Below are 22,532 nucleotides of genomic sequence, written 5' to 3' on the forward strand. Positions count from 1 at the left end.
GGAAATAGAAGACGACAATGCGCAGTCGCGTGCCTAGTGCTCGGGCAATGCTGCTTCAAAAGACAGGCCTGTCATTAGCCAAAACGGCTCGTCAAGTGACAGCACTGAAGCCACGACGGCCAACAACTCCGAACTAGGGAATTAAACGTGTGTGGAAAATGCATCATTTTCAGATGCATCATGTCAAACTACATTCGACCTTGTTAAACTGACAGAAGAAGCTAAAAAAAAACGCGCTGCTTCCAAGCGAAGATCGCTCGTATGAAAGGAGCAGTGCACGCGCTTCAAGAAAGAGTGGATGAGGCTGAGGAGCGCGCACTGTTTTATGAAAATAACACGGACATTGCCTGTTTTATGAAGGTGCTCAATGGTGCTGCGCAAGGTGACAAGACTGCCGAGTTCGTTAGAAACCAAGTCCGCAGTTTCTCGACGAAGCCCCACTAGAGTGACGTCATTCTAAGGGAATGTGTAATTTGGAAGGCATGCTCCAACAAAGGTTATGAGCATGCAAGCTCCAGAAATCTCCCTTGTCGCTCCCTTGTCGCTCAACGCCCCAGAAATATGTAGGCCATTCAACAGGTGAAATCGGCGTCACTTCGTTGATAAAGGAGCGGCTGTGCATTAAATTCAAGGGTCTCACTGGTCTCACTCTTACGAGCGCTTCTTGTCAACCTAGCAGGAAATGTTAACATGTCTGTTGAGCGTCTCATACGCTTGGCTCAAAAACCTCTGGCCAGCAAAGTGCTGCGCCTGTGATTCCAATAACATAGTGATCCTTTTTTCACGCACGTGCAATAAAGCAATTATGACTGCCCTGATGTTCACAATGCTTTTGTTTCTAAGGTGTGAGCAACAATCATTCCGGAAATACAACCGCACCTGTCAATGAGTGACTCTCCTGTTGCAAAAATAACTGTAGCACAAACATACATTATCGAGGGTGAACAGCGCAACGGCAACAAAAGAGAAAACATGACGCGAAAAATCGCAACTCGCACGAGCAACCACTTCAGATAAAACTAACACTTGCTATATTTAGGTTGAAGCATCGCCGACGCACATTCGGTAGGATGATTACCAATATAGTTAACGCTATAACAAGTTTATTGTAACCCTTTAAAAACTAACAAGCGCATCGCAGCTGCGCTGTCAAGCCGCGATGCGCCGCAATAATTCCGGCGCTCTCGCTTTCGGTCTCCACAGAGGCTCCCCTACTGGTGGCGCCGCGGCGGCAGCTCGGAGCACTAGGCGGGCCACGCAGTATCCGCTCCACGCGGCAGGCCACACCGTGTGTTTTTCATCGAGCGGCCGTGCTACTGGTTACACACTACTACTACGACGACGGGGACGGAACGGGTGCCGCTATAAGGAGCTTCGCCACTAAAACGACCGGAACTGACGCTACGACGCTGTACCGTTGCCTAGAGAACCCGGCGCGCGGCAGGGCGGGAAGGCGGAAGCGGCTTCGTCACCTCATTTGCTCTTGCTTCAAAAGATGCGTTGTCTCTTTTTGTAGCGTTAGCTACACTGGCCTAGCCAAGCCCGTTTCGCGCGGCACATCAAGTGCCGTGCTGCGCATGCGCAAGGATCAGTGATGTCACACGGCTTGCGCACCGCAGCCACCGGAGCCGGCACCTCTCGCACACTCCGCCGCCGCCGGTCTGCGCATTCCAGAGGAGTGACGTCGTAGCCGTGGTAGACGCACTGGCGCCGGCGCGCGTTCGCTGTGCAGTCGCCGTCTGACACTGCGCTGGAGCCGCTGCGCTTCTGACTGGCGTTTGCCAGTGTGGTATAGCCATGGAGAAGGAGAGCGCAAATGCTGCTCAACAGCCCAGAAGAACGGAGAAGCTTGACTCATCGGATCCCGAAGTAGTTGCCTGGCAATTAGCGGTTGAGCGTAGGAGGAATGAATACATGTGCCACATAATACGTATACCGCGTGTGTGTCATTGGAGCAGCAGTAAGCATGACAATCAAGCTAATCCTTGACAATCTAGACAACCAGGAAAGCTAAGAATAATCAGCTGAACCTTTGCTAACGCTACGTATATCCTGGCATAGCCGAGCTAAGCCACTGCAACTTTTTTTTCTTTGTTCGCGTCTCGCGCTCTGGGAAATAATTTTAAACGTGATTGGTTTTATGTGCGGTCTAATCAGAGACGTGGTCCGTGCGTTGTGTATTAATCGGGCCCCACCTCAACTCAAAGCCTTGGCAGGCGCTGGAAGATGGATGCACGGAGGCAGATACGAGCAGTTGCAACGTGCCTGGTGTCGGCAGACGGCATACTACTGTCAGTATGGAAAGTTTCAGGCAAGTGTCCGTTCATTTGGTGTTTCTTTACTTGATTACGTGTTATTGTTCGCTGTAGAAGTATCTTATTGTGATCCCATAGCTTAATTCACAAAATGTAAGCGCAAAAGCAGTTGCACGCAGTACTACGGCAGGATGGCTACCTCGATTGCCCCCGTGTGACCAACGTTTCTGTGGCCACGTCGCGTGTGGTGCGCCTGCATAATCCCGCTTTGTTTCTGAGCGCTTCAACTATCGGAAATGTGGTGTTCTTGCTAGTTCAGCGCGGCTTATAACACGGTGGTTCGTCTTGTATCGCGTAGAAAAAGAAGTAACGACTGGCTTCGCCTTTCTTAAGTACCGGCGCAATATTGGCTTTCCCTGGCGCGCTCGCGTACTGCTGCTGCTGCTTGCCGGACGCCTTCCTTCAGCGTGTTTTGGGCTATCTTTCTCTGTTTGTGTGTGTGAGAGCGCGCGCATACGTATTTTGTAAGCGCTTTACGTGTGCGGGCGTGCGTCCGTGCGTTTTTTGAGCGCTTTGTATGTGCGTGCGTGCATGTTTTAGAGTGTTTTGTATGTGTGCGCGCGTACTTGTATGTGGGTCTGTGTGCTTGCGCGTGCGTGCGTTCGTGCGTGTTTTGTGAGCGCTTTGTATGTGCGCGCGTGCCTGTTGTTTTAGTGCTTTGCATGCGCGCGTGCGCGTTGCTGTTTTGCGAGCGTTTTGTGTGTGCGCGCGTGCTTGTATGCGGGTGTCTATGTGCTTGCGCGTGGGTGCGTTCGTGCGTGTTTTGTGAACGCTTTGTATGTGCATGCGTGCGCGGGCGTACATGTTTTGCGAGCGCTCTGCGTGCGCGCGCGTATGCGGGTCTCTGTGCGCGCGCGCGCGTGCGTACATCCGTGCGTGTTCTGTGAAAGCTTTGTCTGTGTGCGTGCGTGCGCGTGTATGCGGGTCTCTGTGTGCGCGCGCGCGTGCGTACGTCCGTGCGTGTTCTGTGAGAGCTTTGTCTGTGTGCGTGCGTGCGCGCGCGCATACGTGTTTTGTGAGCTTTTTGCGTGGGCGCGCGTGCTTGTGTGTGTGTGTGTGTGTGTGTGTGTATTGCAAAAGGTCGGTAGTTTTACACGCAATAAACATCTTCAAAATTGGTGCAGCGGCTGTCCCCGCCCTGAAAACCGAGTTTGGCATCGAGCCTCCCTGGAAGCCACCCTGGGTTATATGGAGGCGCCGGAGGACCAGTGGAAGGTGTCACTTTCCTCCTTTTTTCCCTCATCTACACTGATGAATCCACTTCCTTGATTTTTATTGTGAAATAAACGTTTCATCAACAGCATAAATACATGAATCAGAAACCCGGAATGTGTGTTTCACGATTACGCTAATTTTGATCGTGAAACGTATACTTTGGGTTAGCCCACATTTCCTTGAAGTAGGCAACTACTTATGGAGGTGGCGGCGGGTGAAATGCTGCCGCCGCTTCTCGCCCGCACAAAAAAAACGTTTTGCCTACAAATGCAAAAACGGCCGTGTCCCGTGCATTGGGGGCACGTTGAAAAGCCCGTGGGGGTCAGAATCAATCCAGAATCACCCGCTATCGCGTGCCCCTCAATCATATTATTGTTTTGACACGTAACACTCCCGAATTCAAGCAGGCAACTGCTTAAATTGTGAATAGCTGGCTATTTGCGATGTTCCGCGTATGTAGCAATTGGTTTCAGCAACTCTTAATAATTTGAAGATATGAAGTGCTAAGCTTTAGGTCTCTCTGGGTGGTTCGCATGCCCTTCGAACATTGTCCCCTATAGCCCAATTATATTGCGTAAAAATAAAATTTATAAGGCATGCCCTGGCACTCGAGAATGTGTTTGAGCTGGAGGTTTAGATTGAGAAGGTTACAGTGGGTCCCATAAAAGTTTTTTTAATGCTTTATCAGTAGGAGTGTCAAAGTGTAAAAAAAGCATATGTGTGTGTAAATTGTTGAAAGCGAGTCATGTGGTGCAGGTGTGCGTGTGCGTGTAAGACTTGACTCCTCGAAAGGGCAGGACTTGAGTAAAGTGACCTGTTGAACAACAGTTTGCAATGTGGTGAACATGGTTTCAATAACAGATTTGAGCCCTGCAAGAAGTTGCGACATTCTAACGCATCCCTCTTGCATTTACCACGGTGTTGCCACTGAATTGTATGACTCTCTGGTGCTGTTTGGCCAGAATTGGCAACGAAACACAATTAATCAAATTTGTTTCATTCACACTATTTATAGTCAGCATAGTAGTGCAAGTCACTAGTGTGATCGAGTATAGATTTGCAATGTGGCACTAAGATTAGTCATTACATTCAACTTAAGAAATCTTGCAGCCACTTTCATAGCTGGTAATAAACTTAGAGAGCACTAAAAGAAATATTAAACAATGGAAATACCGCTGGCACAGCCCTGGCAACAGTGTATGAGCAGGCAAGCGTATATGTGTGTGGAAATTTCAATGCAATGAACGTTCACTGCAACATCTGTGGTATGAGGCTTGTTTTTTTTTCAGTAAGCTGTGCCGAGTCCATACTTTGATTTTTCTCTTGCAAACCGAAATCAGCTTTATTGCCAGTGATCTTGTCTCTCGTTCTGGTAGCATTTGTTTATGTGGAACTTAAAATGTCATTTCTTGCAGGTCATCCAGATGACAGCCTCACAATTCCCAGCCTTTGTGCTCTCGCATCAGAAACCCATCAGGGGCAAGCCACTTATGTTTGCCTTCAGACAAGACAACATTGTAAGTAGACATTAGCGTGTAGTCTAATATTCTGAGCCAAGTTTCCGTTTAATACTGTGAGGCTCCTTTGGCAACCATAGGTTGATATTTTGTGCAGTTGTGTGTGTGCAGTTTTTAGATATTGCTTATGGTACAGTGCACATTGCAGATGTGACTGGTATTCTGAAGTATATACTTGCAATTTCATCATTGCCTTTCATAATGAAGTTTTTCTTTAGTGCAAAGATATTCACAGATTGGGGCATTTCAGCATCATATTCTGTATTGTGCATTGAGTGGTCATTTCAAATTACCCTCCTCCTATCAATTTATTTGCGGGAAAGGAATATTCGTTTACCCTCTGCAATGCGCTGCTTATTTGCTCATTGCATCAAACTCCTCTACCTTTAATTCTCACATAATTATCACAACCTTAAAATTTCGGCTGTTCTTACTGCTTTGAAAACAGTATCAAAATCAAAATGTGCTTGATTTCTATCTAGACTGCAAGGCAATTCAAGAAATTGCAAGAAACCGTGGCTTCCTATGGTAGTTGAAAACCTCTATTCAGCAAACCATGTGCCTATTTCGTTTACTGAGCTGCTCATGAAAATCGCAAGCATGTTTGATTTAACACAGCCGTTACCGGAGGAGAAAAAAAGATTAACAGGAGCACTTTTCACGTGGATGCAATGCTTTTGGATATTCTCCAGGTGGCAATATGTACATTTAGGAGCGAGAGTGACCTTGTATCAGGGAGGGTGGGGCGGGGAGCCAATTTGCAGCCATTGTGACTCATGCATGTAATGGCAACACAGGATTGGAAATTGTTGTGGCACTGCGGTCTAGTAAATAGGTCAGCATTTAAATAAACTCCCCCACAGTGAGGGGGAAACGTAGAATATGTTATCTAATAAAGATGGTGCTTTTAAGAGAGGGCAGAAAATTTTAGGCTCTAGTTGAGCAGCTACAACATGAAGGACCACGTAAATTGTAGGAAGCCAACATAAACTGAGTAGAAGGACGCACGTCATTGTTCAGAGCATGAAGTAGAAATTCGGAGCATCAGGAAGGATTGTAAGTATAAATAAGGGAATAGTACTTGTCAGCGTATTGCCGAGCTAACACATGTGAACAAGGGCGAAAAATAGGTGACAGGACGTTCTATATTTTCCAGGGAAATGTGCTGAAACACTGATTCCTACTCAGTCAGTAAAGAAATACACAACAATAAATAAAAATAATTAAGTATACAGAAAAGCCCTTATAGACTGCAGTGGAGAGTTGGACACTGTTGGGCTGGATGCAAGTACTGCTTTGCTACTGTAATGCAGGGCAGGTGAGAATGCAGTTGAGGGTTTCTTCATTTTCGTCTGTTGTGCACTCTCTCTGTACAATAGTACTCTTCATCTCGTAGTGTACAAATGTTGCGATAAAAACAATTATTTTCTCATGCCTTGAGCATAGCAGTCTTATTGTGTCTTCTCCCATGAAGTCTTCTGCTGTAGTGCTTCTGAAGTGTAATGCACAACTACATTGCAGATTTTATATTGTGAGTTTTATATTGTGAGTCACATCCATGCTCCTGGAGAGATGCCCATTGCTGAGAGATGTATTTGGTAGTGTCTTTACATTTTATGTTCTTACTTTTCCATGGTGAAAAGGCTACTGTATATTTAGTTTTGCTTCTATGCCGTTTTGTATTCACGATGACTTAGTGATCGCGGTTTCTAAATTTTAAAACTGGAAATTTTGCCTACCTTTCATTTGTCATGCCCAATTAAGCTGTGCTTTGTGTTCGGTCACAATAATTAGGAGTGTTGTTTTCAGAAGCTTGTTGCCTTATCAAATTCCCTGCAGTGTATAGGACCGTAATGAAATGTAGAGTGAACTCTCATGATTCTGTTCTTATTTTGCTAATGCAGAAAGCAGGATTCCAGCACTGCCATCTCCTGCACTTATGGTCAAGATGCTCAGACAATGGAGTCCCTGTTCCTTGTGGCTAAACGTGAACAGTATTCTCGCTTTTATGAAAGCTAAAGGTGATTTCCTGCATAAATTACAATTTTGCAGCTCAAATGTATACACTTTATTCTAATTTGAATCAACTAATGCATGCTGTTTAATATTTTTATGCTGTCTGATACAATCATTTCTTGTTGGAGAATATTAAGCGTGATGTTTAACATTTATTTATGCATGATGACCTGTGTTGAATGAATGTGAACTCACATATTTGAAGCTTCATTCAGTAAGCAGAGTATGGCTGATTTATTAAACATTATTTGCTCATTTATGTACTCACGTGCTACAAGCCATAATCTTCCATTATCGCACCAAGTACAAATAATTTAGAAATTGGCAATGTATATTAACTTTATCCGCATGTGGCCACTAGAGTATCTTAATGGAGAGCGGTTTGTTTTTATAAGGCCCCCATTGATACATCACTTGGCACCTTAAGAGTAATAAATGTGGCATATTTAGGCTTTTGTCTTGCCGTAGAAAAAAAAACATTTTCAAGCAACATATTTTATAACAGACCATGCAGTGCCTTCGCATTATAAAAATTTAGAGAAACCAGAATTGTAATTGGAAAGTCTGCTGCACAATATTTTTAGCTCAGAGAAGTCTATTTACATTTGAGAAAAAAATCATTTAGGCGGGAAAAAAATTTCTTGCTCAAGGAACCTTGTTGAGAAGCGAAAATTCATCATGATGCTCCAGGATCAGACCTTATTTAAAGCAAGTTCATGTGTGGAGCATACTTTGTTTCAGTATATCAAAAATGTTGGCCAGTCAAGCTTTATATCGACTTTCCAAATCAACTTTTCACAATGGCTTGCCATGATATTGGTGTACAAAATAACAGGTGTGTGTCTTGTGTGTTAGCTCTGCATTTCATGTACTTCCCTAATTGACCTTTGCAATATAGATATTTTTCTCAAGGCCACCAAAACTAGAATTTTTGTACCTGAAATTTAATATTGAAAATTAATTCCGTTAAGTGGCACCAAACTCAGGCTGTTTTAGTGTTACCATATATACAGATTGCTTCAGTTAACTTAAGCCAAACTTTAAATATATGCAAATGCTACGTAGCTGGACAGAACCTAGGTAATGTTGTTTGCCGGTTCTTGGAGATACTCAGACTATTCTTTGTATTCCGCCTAATTGGATAATTACTCTATTATTTATTCAACTTCTGAATTATTATAATTAGATGAAAAGTGTCAAAGAGTAAATTGTAGAGCAACATGAGGAACTCCCAATACAGCTTTCTGTTGTTCAATACGTGCAACATAAAATGGTTTTTCCGAGCGTGAAAGAAGCCCGCGAATACAAGCAAAATGGTCGTGCGACTGGCCGCTCGAGGCACTTTACGTGAATTCGCGGGCATCTTTCACGCTCGGAAAAACACTTTTGTGTTGCACATATAGAGCAGCAGAAAGCTGTATCGGGGTTTCTCATGTTGCTCTCTACAATTGTCAAATTGACACTTGTCATCTAATTATAATAATTGAGAAGTTGAATAAATAATTAAGTCTAATTATCTAATTAGGCAGAATACAAAAAATAGTCTGAGTATCCCCAAGCGACGGCAAACATTACCTTGGTTCTGTCCACCTACGGAACATTTGCATATTTTTAAGGTTTGTGCCAAGTTAGCTGAAACGCCCTGTATATAGGACAGGTTTGATCAGTTATATGTAAAAAAAACACTTTTGTAGGAAATGTAAATTTTCTTGTATTTACAAATGTATTTGGTGATTGCGAGTTTTAGGTTGTTATTTATGTATATGTAGTTATGTATTCTAGCATGGAATAAATATATTTACTTTCCTTGAAAATACAGTATCATATGTCTTGCTTGTCTGTATTACATTTTATATGGATATGTAAATCGTAATAACTATTGATGTACATATACACGCTCAGAAGTTATAATTTGCTAGGTTGCATTTGTGCAGTGAAGACAGGTTTGGCCCTGAATTACTAATATTTATTGTGATCCACACGTATAAATGTTGTGTATGCCCATTGAAGCTTCAAGCTTGGCTATCAGACACCGTGTTTGGTAGCTGAACTTGAACCTTCTGGCACGCATGAGTTATGCGTGGATCGGTCTATATAGTTGTAATTCAAGGCATGTACAGCTGAGCCTGCCTTCCGTCTACTGTAGAAATAAAAGGGTGTACACCCTTTCAACATCTATGAAAATGGGTGTTAATGAGAACTAACACCCTAACACCCTTCATAATTTTTGCTGGACACCCTTCTTCTAGGGTGCTATAATAGCACCCCACCTGTGGGGTGTAGGAAACAGCACCCTTAGGGTGTCCGTCTGGCGACAAACTGATTTACACCCTTAAGGGTGTTAAAATGTTTAGTGTGTGCCAGCGAATTCAAGCCTGTTGGCGTACGTAACGATTGACATGACCTGACAAGAACTTTTTATTTGAGTCCTGAGGAACTGAGATCTAGGCGAGCCGAAGGCTCCCCTAGATTAAGTTGGTGGCTCCGCTCATGATGGGACCGGGAGACCAAGTCCCGTCGCGATGTCGTGGGCCCTCTGGACAGCCTGGAGTTTAATTTGAAGATTGCTGCTCTTGAGGGATTCCTCCCATTGCTCTTTCGTGATGGGTGGAGAGGCGTTAGGGCTAGTCACAACCAGAGCATGTGATCAAAAGAGCATGAGTGATGACCACATTTGGAGCACGAATGTCAGTGGTCCGGGTCTATCCTACACAGTAAAAGTTTTTACACCCAGAAGGGTGTAAATAGGCTTGTCGCAGAGACGACACCCTAAGGGTGTAAGTTAGCACCTATTTTACAAGGTGCCTTTTTGGCACACCCTAAAACAAGGGTGCCCATGTAAAGAAACTGTAGGGTGTTGTGACAACACCCCAACCGAAGGGTGGCAGCTACACCCTTCATTTATTTTTCCTTATTTAACACCCACTGTGGAGGGTGCCAGATGGGTGTACAGCCCCAGTACCAGATGTCAAATAGCTTGAACCGAACTTTAAAGTGGAACACTTTATAGATGAATGAGACCTATTGTATATTGCTTACAGTTGCCTGAACTTAAATGTTTTTTTAAGTTAAATTATAGTTAAACAATATATATGTATAATGCATGTGGAGATTTAGAATATTATTCCATGAGCCGTGCTTTGAAAAGTGCATGTTGTCTCATGCAGGAGTTCAATATGCATCATGGTCTCAGTCATCGGAGATGTATCACTTTTTTTAAAAATCTGCTCAAGCTATACAATTCAAACACAAGTTATACGTATCGTACACATGCACTATACACACACAAAAACATCACATTTAGCATGTCTTAGATCTCTGGCTAATATGTATTCTGCTTCACTCCATGGACATGCAAAAGAAGTCACTGCTGCATTCGTACAAGAACGCAAAGCTTAACTAAATGGTGAAGCATATATATGAGACCTATATGTAACAATTTGAAAAGAAAATGTGAATGAACTTTATTGTATTTCATACAAGGAGCAATAAAATACAAACATTATTTGTAAAGTATCACTGCAGTTAACAATATACAGTTTGCAACTGATCACAGTAATTCACATGGATCACAGTATATCTGTGGTATAATATACGTGTATACTGAGTACAAGTGAGAGAGTACGAGTGAGTAAAAGCAGAGCAGCCATTTGCAAAAAAAACTGTGTGGTGGCCTTCACACAAAAAATTATAGTACATTAACAGAGGTGACACCACGTATATATCTGCTCTTTATCTGTGCATATTTCACCTGAGTACACAATAAGATTTGTTGAACAGTAATATCACAACTCTGTAAGGGTGTTTCTTTCAAACACATTGCTGATATGTAAAAACAGCCGTTCTGAAATAAAACAACGGTTCCTTTAGAGACATGCCACCAGCAGTGTCGACCACGAGGTTATGGGTGATACATGGTAATTAGTTGCTAAATAACAAAAATAAAATACATTTTATTTTTAGTTTGAGTGGACTCATCGTAATTGGGAAATTGAAGCAAGCTCTCTGCACAACACATATAGACTTTAGAATCTGGAAAAAATGCAATTACCCACACAACTGCAGCACGATGAACTTTGGCTATCACAGCATGCAAAATTGTACCCGAGGCTGCAGTGAGCACAAAGACGCGCCCTTCGAGGGGACGTTCTGCTCACATCACCCAACAGTGGGCAGCAATAGGGATTCGTGCAGTGTGCTGGTAGCCCGCTTCTGGGCGACGTAAGCAAAATGTTGCCTTGAGTTTCAGCAGCATCTCAGTTTCAGTTTCGCGTGCTCAGACAGCCTAAATTCATCACGCCACAGTTCTGCGAGTAATTGTATTTTTCCAGATCCAAAAGTTCACATGTCTTGTGCACAGAGCTTGCTTTAATTTCCTGGTTACAATGAGTCTGCTGAAACTAAAAGTAAGATATATTAGATTGTTAATTAGCAACTAATTACCAGATATCAGCCATCCACCCATGGTCGGCACCACTGACAGCATTGCTGTCTTCTAACGAGCCGTCCTTGTACTTCAGAACGGCTATTTTTAAATATTACGTAAATTCTTTGTAGAAACACCAGTATATGTAGTATATAGGCGACTAGCTTTCACTCGGATGAGGCATTGGCAACACATGTACAAAAAATAAACGAGCTAAAGATACTACAGCCTGCCAGCAGATTCATAAAGGTTAAGCAAAGGCTGCCGGTATTCATTACAATGTAACAGTACTTCAGCCTGATAATTGTTCCACGCAACATTGTTTTACAATCCAAAACTTGTAAAAACCTTGTAAAACCTTATAAAAATTGGATACTCTGTTGCGTTTTGACTAGTATGTCAGGCCTCAGCTGCTAAGTTATACATAATAAACATAAAACATAGTTCATAAAAGGACAGTCAAACCACAAAAACTTTCACTTGTATCGGAAAGGTTACACAATGTAACACATGCGCAAAATATAAAATATTGACCAAGCAGCATGTTACGAAAAGTTGAGCACTGGCTGCCAGTGTTGATGTGCCCTATAAGGGAATACAAACGTTAACAGTTGTATCATGCAGTACTTATAAGCTGGGACATTGAAACCTGGCTGGCAAATAGGTTTCATAAACAAACTATGTTAAGGAAGAGCAAGCAAGCTATAATCTTTGTATAAAACTGCTGACAATTGTTTCACACACATTAATGTTAAGGCAGACCTCATTAGAACTAGACGTATTGAAATCTTCTTTTCAGCACATAGCAACACCCAGCAACGTTTTCGATAAGTACGTGCAGACTACAGTACACCACGTTTGTTTTTTGCTGACCTACACTTAGGCACTATTACATTGTCTGTCAAGTCATCAGAACAAAAAAAGGTGCAGTCTATAGGTGGTTGGCACAAGCAGCGGAAGAAGTTACTGCATCATGCTATGATCGCGATCAAAAAGAAAGAAAATGATACATTAAAAATTGCACAAAACTATTGCTCAAGCTATTGCACAAAATTGTCAGGCTAGCATTCGTATGGTAACGTACATGAACCTCGGTGTCGCATTGCCCGCACAACTCTGTTCACAAAGTTTGTAACAACCACTTGGCATTATTACATTCAAACCAAAAAACAATCGTTCCAGTACTGCACTGGTGCTGAAGTATTTAGGCCCATATACTATGTTCAATACAAAAAATGCACTCATGATTGCGATGACCCCTTCCTCCGCATTTTTGACCATGAACAGCCGCTCCTTGTCGACACAGAGGTGGAGAAACTCTGCCTGTTCCAGGTTGTGGCCAGAATACACCCCACAGGGGGTGAGTGGAACCCTCTCGTCCTGCAATGACAACAAAGAAAGCTTACTGATCATGAAAGTATAATAATGCTTTTGTGTAAGCACAATATAAAGGGGTTGCTATGCTTGTCACGGAGCGGCATATTTTCGAGAGATTTCGAGTGGTTTTGACGCCAATTAACGGCCGCCAAAAAAACGTGTCCTCACTGTGCGGCGTATAATTTCGAGAAGGCGACAGGCCGATTAACGGGCGTCAAAAATGTCGTGGCCCCACGGGGTGGCATCTCGTTTCGAGACATCGACACGCCGATTAACGGACCTAGAGGTGTGCGTCCATGTGGTGCATGCAGTGCCGGGGCTCGACCTTGGAGAGAGAGCAATCTACCATCCTTCGTCCATGCTGAAAGGGGCACAGCCAAGACTTTTGGGGGGAGTCATGAATTAATTAGGTGAACTCTGCATACCGGCAGTTCCCCTACATAGGGAACTAGAGAAAGGAGAGGCTATTTAAGTGCACGTTTTGGTCCCAGCTAATTAGTCTAGAAGCTGAACCTATGTGCTGCTGAGAAGCCATCAGGGGGCTAGTGCCATCCAGTATCTCCTGGGCTGCCTGGCCACATCGGAATTCCGAGGAACTAGTTGACGAACGAGACTACAAACCAACGTCTGCAACAAAGCTCACAGTAGATCGCCTTAAGTTAGCTCAACCTGCTTAAGAGAAGACGTCAAATCTAGACTCCCGGGAAATCCAGCCCAGCAATTGCAGCCACCTCAGCAAGATCGGCCCGCCAGCATTCTTCCGGAAAGCTACGCGCGCCGACTTCACGGTTTATGGTCTTGCTGCTGCCTGGCCACGAGTATGACATCGTTGTTTTCTTTTGAACATTATTTTAGTGAAATGCTGTTATGTGTTATTCTTGTATATTTGATCCGCGCCCTGTTTCATATGTATATGTATTGTTAATTGCTCATCACATTTCTCCGTCATCATTGTGTTTCAGGGGCGCTATAACGTAAAAAGATTCCAAACTGTTTTGATTCCAATTTCTGCAATCAGCCTCCACGATTGGTCAAAACATTTTCAAGCCACTCCCAACTTCGCCTGTCTGTCACGTCACGTCACGAAAACCGCGACAGCTCCCCATCTGATATAACGTGTACACACTGATTATGCATGATTAAACCGCAAAAAAGAAAAATAATCATTCCTGATTCGACGCCTTTTCACCATTAGCCCTCTGCTATTATCCAATGTTTTCTAGATACGCCCACTTCGCCTATCTGTCACGCGACCTCACAAAACTGCGAAAACTCACCACGTCAAAGTGACGTGTATGCGAAAAAAAATGAATTATACCGAATAAAACGGAAATTTTCTCTTAATAGCCACAGACTGCCCCATTCCGAAAGGAATAAAAGATGGCTGCCCGCGGATCACTCAGGCTCTCGCTACTCGTACCTGCCGGTGAGCATGTAATTATTTGCGCATGATAAACATTTTTGTGTATGAGTAAAACGTTATCGAGCCTTTTCGCCATGCATACAACATCGCTCTGCCAACTCTTCCTTGCTGAGGATCCGTTTTAGCGGCATTCTTATTCTTCCATTGCACGCTGCTGCGATTTTCGACCAGCCACCGCAAGCTAAGTAAGGCGAAGCGGACCAATCGGAGAAGCTGGCACGACCCTCTTCATGCGGTTATCTGCTTTCACTGTGCTGGCTCGGCCCCATCGAAACCCTCTACACTAGAGCGTGCTCCTCTTGTCAGCCAATTAGATAAGAAAAACCGCTGAGTATAAGCAATGTTATTGGTTTTCAAAGCGAACAAAGGTGACCTCCTATAAACGAGGAGAGTGCTTGATTGAGTTGTTCAGACAACGCCGCGGGTCAACGCCCGATGCTTGCATCGGTGGTTATGTAAATTTGACATCAGGAGTTTGCAATCAAAACTGTTTGGAATCATTTTATGTTATAGCGCCCCAGGTGTGTTTGTATTGTGTCTTTTTTATTATTTTATTTTATTAATTGTGTATACTTATCTGGCGATAAATATCTGTTTTTTTTTTGTTTACTCCCGACTCTTGACTCTTTCACTCTATTCGCTTGAGTACGGAAGACCAACCGGCTTGTATACCCCATCGACTGACTTCGCGCCGACGATGAACGGGTGACAGCTATGGCACTTAAGCAAGCAAGTATAATGCCATGCAGCCTTAAGTGCAAACAATGTAGGCTGTAGAGAAGCTTAACACAACCCAGCATTATTCGAATAACCTGTGTAATCCAAGCAAGGTCATTTTTGTAGCATAGATGCGCCTCACATCGAGTGCAAGAGCAGTTCAAAATTGTTCGTTTGTTCATCCTTACGTTTTGTATATTGACTTATGATTTAATTGCCGTTTTTTTATTATTTATACATGTATTGTTGTTGTTCTTCCTAACATGTACAGCACTTATTAATGATTATATCGACCCCCCCCATGTAATACACTCTCTGTGAGGGCCTTTACCGGTAGCATGAATAAATAAAAATGAATAAATAGCTGGTGAAATTAGGTAGCATGTCAGTTCACATTAAAAAAAACCATCTGGATCTTTATACAGGTGCCAAACTGTTTCTACGATTGAAGCCATTTGAGGAATTACAGCATTGTTTAGATCCGATTTCATTAACAAAAATGTGAAGGAACTTACGTCCTCATGTACAAATAGCGCTGGCACTGCTGGTTGTTCCTTCCCATTTGAAGCAATTGTCCTCAGAGTTGCAACAGCAAGGAGGTCTGTAAACAGATGGCAATTCGTGTTAGCTTCAATGGTCGCACGGACATATGCAATACAATTGCACAAAATTCTTGTTCTTTTTTACTTGTAAAACCTGTTTACCTTTGATTCAACAATACATTTGTTTGATAAAAGTGCTGAATATAGCAATCACAAAGCCAGAGGTTATAATCGTCACACAGAAAATTTCGATCGCGATCGAGGGGACCGCACTACCATGTAGATCAAACGTACGTAGTAAATTCCTCGTTGGCGTAACCTATTCTCCGCGCACAGGCGCGGTATTTCGGACAGCCATTCCCGCGCCTGCGGGTCAGCCATGCCAGATTATACCTTTCTCACGCCTTACAGCGCTCTACCTTCAAAATACCATCACTTATTTTCCTGGGGGAGCAGTTTAGGCATTTTCTTTGAGTTAATATGTTTTGAAAAGTCACGGAGAGCATACGGAACGACCAACCGGTTTGTATACCCCGTCGATTGACTTCGCGCCGACGACGAACGGGTGACAGCTGTGACACTTATGCAAGCAAGTATAATGTCATGCAGCCTTAACTGCAAACAATGTAGGCTGTAGAGAAGCTTAACACAACCCAGCATTATTCGAATAACCCGTGTAATCCAAGCATGGTCATTTTTGCAGCATAGATGCTCCTCACATCGAGTGCAAGAGCAGTTCAAAATTGTTCATTTGTTCATCCTTACGTTTTGTATATTGACTTATGATTTAATTGCTGTTTTTTTATTATTTATACATGCATTGTTGTTGTTCTTCCTAATATGTACAGCACTTATTAATGATTATATCGACCCCCCCATGTAATACACTCTCTGTGAGGGCCTTTACCGGTAGCATGAATAAATAAAAATGAATAAATAGGTGGTGAAATTAGGTAGCATGTTCACATTAAAAAAAAAGCATCTGGATCTTTATACAGTTGCCAAACTGTTTCTACGATTGAAGCCATTTGAGGAATTACAGCATTGTTTAGATCCGATTTCATTAACAAAAATGTGAAGGAACATACGTCTTCATGGACAAATAGCGCTGGCAGTGCTGGTTGTTCCTTCCCATTTGAAGCAATTGTCCTCAGAGTTGCAACAGCAAGGAGGTCTGTAAACAGATGACAATTCGTGTTAGCTTCAATGATCACACAGATATGTGTAATACAATTGCACAAAATTCTTGTTCTTTTTTACTTGTAAAACCTCTGTTTACCCTTTGATTCAACAATATCTTTGTTTTATAAAAGTGCTGAATATAGCAATCACAAACCAAGAGGTTATAATCGTCACACAGAAAATTTCGATCGCGATCGAGGGGACCGCACTACCATGTAGATCAAACGTGGTAAATTCCTCGTTGGCATAACCTATTATCCGCGCACAGGCGCGGTATTTCGGACAGCCATTCCCGCGCCTGCGGGCAGCCATGCCAGATTATACCTTTCTCACACCTCACAGCGCTCTACCTTCAAAATACCATCACTGATTTTCCTGGGGGAGCAGTTTAGGCATTTTCTTTGAGTTAATATGTTTTGAAAAGTCACGGAGAGCATACAGAACGACCAACCGGCTTGTATACCCCGTCGATTGACTTCGCGCCGTCGACGAACGGGTGACAGCTGTGACACTTATGCAAGCAAGTATAATGTCATGCAGCCTTAACTGCAAACAATGTAGGCTGTAGAGGAGCTTAACACAACCCAGCATTATTCGAATAACCCGTGTAATCCAACCAAGGTCATTTTTTGCAGCATAGATGCTCCTCACATCGAGTGCAAGAGCAGTTCAAAATTGTTCGTTTGTTCATCCTTACGTTTTGTATATTGACTTATTTAATTGCTGTTTTTTTATTATTTATACATGTATTGTTGTTGTTCTTCCTAATATGTACAGCACTTATTAATGATTATATCGACCCCCCCCCCCATGTAATGCACTCTCTGTGAGGGCCTTTACCGGTAGCATGAATAAATAAAAATGAATAAATAGGTGGTGAAATTAGGTAGCATGTTCACATTAAAAAAAAGCATCTGGATCTTTATACAGTTGCCAAACTGTTTCTACGATTGAAGCCATTTGAGGAATTACAGCATTGTTTAGATCCGATTTCATTAACAAAAATGTGAAGGAACATACGTCCTCATGTACAAATAGTGCTGGCAGTGCTGGTTGTTCCTTCCCATTTGAAGCAATTGTCCTCAGAGTTGCAACAGCAAGGAGGTCTGTAAACAGATGGCAATTCGTGTTAGCTTCAATGGTCGCACGGACATATGCAATACAATTGCACAAAATTCTTGTTCTTTTTTACTTGTAAAACCTCTGTTTACCCTTTGATTCAACAATATCTTTATTTTATAAAAGTGCTGAATATAGCAATCACAAACCAAGAGGTTATAATCGTCACACAGAAAATTTCGATCGCGATCGAGGGGACCGCACTACCATGTAGATCAAACGTGCTAAATTCCTCGTTGGCGTAACCTATTCTCCGCGCACAGGCGCGGTATTTCGGACAGCCATTCCCGCGCCTGCGGGTCAGCCATGCCAGATCAGTGGCGCACCGACGGGGGGGGATTCGGGGGTTGTAACCCCCCCCCCCCCTGAGGCCGACTTAACTCCCCCTTTTGTTTAACCCCTTTTCTTTCCTTACGCATTTGAGTACTGCAACTAAGATGTAAGACGCGCAATCGTCTGCACACTCGCAAAAAGCGCATTTTTTCGACAATTTCCCGTGAAGAAATCGAAATTAGTGCTGTTTAGATGGTATTGGCAAACTGTCAACCCCCCCCCCCCCCCCCCCCCCTGGCAGAGATCCTGGGTGCGCTACTGTGCCAGATTATACCTTTCTCACGCCTTACAGCGCTCTACCTTAAAAACACCATCACTTATTTTCCCTGGGGAGCAGTTTAGGCATTTTCTTTGAGTTAATATGTTTTGAAAAGTCACGGAGAGCATACGGAACGACCAACCGGCTTGTATACCCCGTCGATTGACTTCGCGCCAACGACGAACGGGTGACAGCTGTGACACTTATGCAAGCAAGTATAATGTCATGCAGAGTTAACTGCAAACAATTTAGGCTGCAGAGAAGCTTAACACATACGAAAAGGCTGGCATGAGCGAAAATACTGCTCCAGGACAGTAGCCCCGGTCTCCACTACGGCCCCTACTGCTCCCCCGGGAAAATCAGTGATGTTATTTTGAAGGTAGAGGCGCGAGAAAGCTATATAATCCGGCATGACTGATACAGCACGAGCGCCGCATGCGTGAGTATGTCCATCCGAGGTAACGCGCCCGTGCGAGAATAGGTGACGCCAACGAATAATCTACCCCGAACGTAATCCTTTTTCCCATTCACACGTCCTTCTTGCCGTAAGACGCCGTTTACTGGCATTTTCTAAACAATATTTCTGATCGCGACGCCGGCTTACCACATACAAACAAGATGACAACGGGCTTACCTCGTGAGCAAATTACGAGCACGTAGACTGTTGAACATCCGTTGAGGGGGTAGCGCTGAGCCAACAAGGCTGAGCTTAGCGCTACCGTTGAGGGCAGGCTTTCCGTATCCAAGCATGCACATACGTGCACCTGAACACACGACTTCTTCGATGCCATTGCGTACAGAGTTTTGTAGACGAAGTGAAACACATTCAGCACCAATATCCCCGCGCTATGACGGCACACCACAACCACACACGCGCACGTCACAGCGACAAATTCGGAACTTCGCCATTTTGAACATGCCGAGAGTCAACCAGCGTAACCATCCATCGCTTCTGTTCTTCGCTCCCGTTGCGTCAATCTCTGTTCCTTGGGGCCTTGCTCCACTCTTGAGTACAAATCAAGACATATTTACGGTGAACTAACAATCTGCACAACATAAAACGATAAAAGCCGACTGACTACACATTCGCAGCTGCATCAACCGCTTGTTAGATCCTTCGAGACCGGAGGCGCAGCGCACGGTGCCACCTGGTGCCGCGCTCTGTGAGCACGGAGAACAAATCAGATTCGGTTTCGTTTTCCAGTTTATGCTGTAGTTGCTGGAACTGTAAAATTATTGCTCGACAAATTATTTAACTCTGAAAGAGGATAACGCTTCCTCTTCGACAAGGTAGTGCAGTTTGTTCAAAGAGATAGAAAAAGCAAGGAGAGCAAAGGCAAGCAAGTCAACCAGACAAGCGTCCGATTTCCTACTGGGGATGGCAAACCCCAGTGCCTCTGTGTTGCAATGCAGTGTACTGCAATCTATCTAGTGTAGTGCTAATTTGGGGTGGTTGGTGCATGTAATGAACGGGTAAATAATGAGTTGTGTCATAACTTTTTATCAATGTTAGAACGTATATTTTACGAGGACTGATATCCATAAAAATACTTTTTTATTAATATTTTGATAGGTCATATTGTTTTTTAAATATTGAAGCGAGACAATATGTGAAGTTTAGCCATTTGACAGGAATGCTGTCAGCGGCACCAGCCTCGCAAAATATACACCTGAATAGTGTCGCATAATGCACTGGTGTTCCACATATATGCACCAAAAAGCTTTTCTCGAAAAATAGAAAGGAGAACGTCATGCAAGCACTTTTCGAAGGAATATCTTAAAAACTTGATTCGCTCACCAAGTTCGCACTTACTGGGTGCATTTTGCGTACAGGCTGACTTGAATTTTGTAATTACCGCATGCTCTTTAAATTGAAAATGAAAGCTAGCCGATTGCAATAAGTACATATGGATTTTAATACTTTACGATAGATACACATAACATGAATTGCCTTGAACACTGTATTACCGAATAAAGCGCCTTTATTATCACCAATGCTCTGGGCATGTTATATATAGCCTTTGTCGAAGACGTATGCGCACACATGTGTGTACGCATACATATTTGTGCGTCACTTACACCCTTCTTGAGCATAAAGAAACACCCTTGGTGCCAATCGGAGGGTGCAAAAGATGTACGCACCCTATATATAGGGTGTAGTATTGTAAAATAATGACAAAAGGGCGTGAAAGGGTGTAAGCAAGGGTGTTAAAATTAAAATACACCCTTTTTACACCCTTTTGGGTGTAAAAACTTTTACTGTGTATTAAGGGACCGGGGAGTGGGATACAAACGGGTTTGCAGAAGTCTTAATGTGCTAGCCTGAGGTTTGTTCAATTTGGGGGGGGGGGGGGGGGTGGAAATGTCCATTATGGAAAGTACATAATGGATCTTTGTGGATGTTGACCTCGTTCCTAGCCTTGCTACCCCCGACAACGCGGTACGTGAAATCATGCGCTATCCGGTGGGCCTGCTCGTTAGGATTACATCCGAGCGGGTTAACTGAGGCATCTATATGGGCTGGGAACCACGAGATGTGGTATCCTCCTTCGCTGCTCTCCCGAGTACTTTGAAGTGCTTTGTTCACAATATTGTTCGCCTGTTCAGACACGAGTGCGGCCGAGAAGGATCTAACTGCTGTGCGTGAGTCCGAGAAGATGATAGGGGGAACTTTTGCGCTGGGAAAAGCCAGAGCGATTGCCGCTTCCTCTGCCACATGTGCAAACTTACTATAGACAGAAGCTGCATTAAGCAGGTTGCCCTCCGCGTCTACAACCGAGACAGCGAACTTATCCCCATTGTCATATCTGGCAGCATCCACAAAGAGGGCCCCTAGTTTGTGCTGATTGATCTTTTTAGGATCGACTTGGCTCTCCTGAATCTTGTACCCTCGTTATGCACTGAGCGGATGTTTCGCGGGACGGGGTCAAACATGATGCGAGTTCTGGCTTGCTGGGTCAGGGTAATTTTGGTCCCCGGTTCATGTCTGGGCTGGATACACGCTTCTTCTAAAATCTTGATCCCTGGCTTAGAGGACGACAGTCTCTAAGCCACTGTGTGAGCTTATTATTATTTGAGCCACTGTGTGAGCTTCTATTAGCTCATTGATAGTGTTGTGGAGTCCTAGCTCCAGCAGCTTCTCGGTGCTCAGAACGATTAAGCTTCTTGCCTTTGCTGAAGGCGCAGCAGGTCATGGTGATGGAAATTGCCGTGAAGTGACGTCGCACTTGCCGCAAAACATAGTTCCAGGCGTTCGCAAACCAAAGCAACACGGAAGAGCAACGGCGCCAACATGTGCTCCTCGCCAGTCGGTAGACGCTTATCAGGCGAAAATGGCGATGGAGCGCGATCGTAAACAAACGCAGCCAGCGCCCGGCGGCGCGACGGCCACGTGGTGCCATTAGGCCAATACCGACGCGGCCTCGGACAGGGCGTGCGAGGAGGAGGCAGAATTCTTCAAAGCGTGTCGCTACTTTTACATTGAGGGGCTTTACACTGGGTATGTGCCACTCTCCAATGAACCTCTCGCCGACTTGGGTCACTGAGCGTGTGCCACTAGGTGTGCGGCAAGCGAGGGTTCTCGGCGTTCGCAGGCACCGCCGCGCTTCTCGTCTCGGAGGCCACGTGTAGACCTTCGCCATAGTCACTAGATGGCGCAGTCTGTCCAGAAACCCTGTTGCTGCATCGCGCGTTTCTCAGTGTTCGCGCGCACGGCCGCGCCATGCATTTCTGAGGTAACGCGCAGGCCTCGCGATGGAGGGTTTAGATGGAGACGAGTGTTCGTAGGCAAGCGCGAAAGAGGAATCCCACTGCAGTAGGCGCCTAATATGTAGCTCGTTTCAACGGTGGCAATACGTTGTGTTGCTATATTTATTCAATGCTAATGCATTACTGTCGGCAGTCATTGTGAGAACAGTTCTGCCGCAGTTCATGTATTTTGTCTTATTACACAATGTGTGAGTTATACATAAGTAACCGGTCAAATTATATAATCATAGAAAAACTGTCAATCAAAAAAGTGTAAACTATCATGAACACTTTCCGTTAGATATTTCGGATATTTCCGTTGCTCAATAGGTGGCACATAAATG

The 22,532-nt window shown here is 43.9% G+C and overlaps 2 long non-coding RNA genes across 4 annotated transcripts in view; one reads left to right on the forward strand and one right to left on the reverse strand.

Annotated features, from left to right (window-relative positions):
- The first annotated feature begins 3,404 nt into the window (after positions 1-3,404).
- The window catches only part of LOC125947062 (uncharacterized), a 47,484-nt gene continuing 28,356 nt past the window's right edge, over positions 3,405-22,532 (forward strand). The window contains exons 1-3 of one of the 2 annotated variants that reach the window (XR_007468103.1): positions 3,405-3,532; positions 4,946-5,047; positions 6,952-7,129. This is a non-coding gene — a long non-coding RNA (uncharacterized LOC125947062). Of the gene's footprint in view, positions 3,533-4,945; positions 5,048-6,951; positions 7,130-22,532 lie in introns of those variants that run through there. The other variant, XR_007468104.1, reaches the window with a different exon arrangement.
- LOC125947063 (uncharacterized) lies at positions 12,425-17,838 on the reverse strand. Of its 2 annotated transcripts, XR_007468105.1 has the most exons (4): positions 17,751-17,836; positions 16,637-16,722; positions 15,522-15,607; positions 12,425-12,869 (listed from the first exon to the last, which is right to left on the reverse strand). It is a non-coding gene; the product is annotated as an uncharacterized LOC125947063 (long non-coding RNA). The 2 variants fall into 2 exon arrangements; XR_007468106.1 differs by lacking the exon at positions 16,637-16,722 and having other exon boundaries at positions 17,751-17,838.

The sequence above is a fragment of the Dermacentor silvarum genome, chromosome 7 (assembly GCF_013339745.2).
Source record: "Dermacentor silvarum isolate Dsil-2018 chromosome 7, BIME_Dsil_1.4, whole genome shotgun sequence".
Classification (NCBI taxonomy): Eukaryota; Metazoa; Arthropoda; class Arachnida; order Ixodida; family Ixodidae; genus Dermacentor; species Dermacentor silvarum.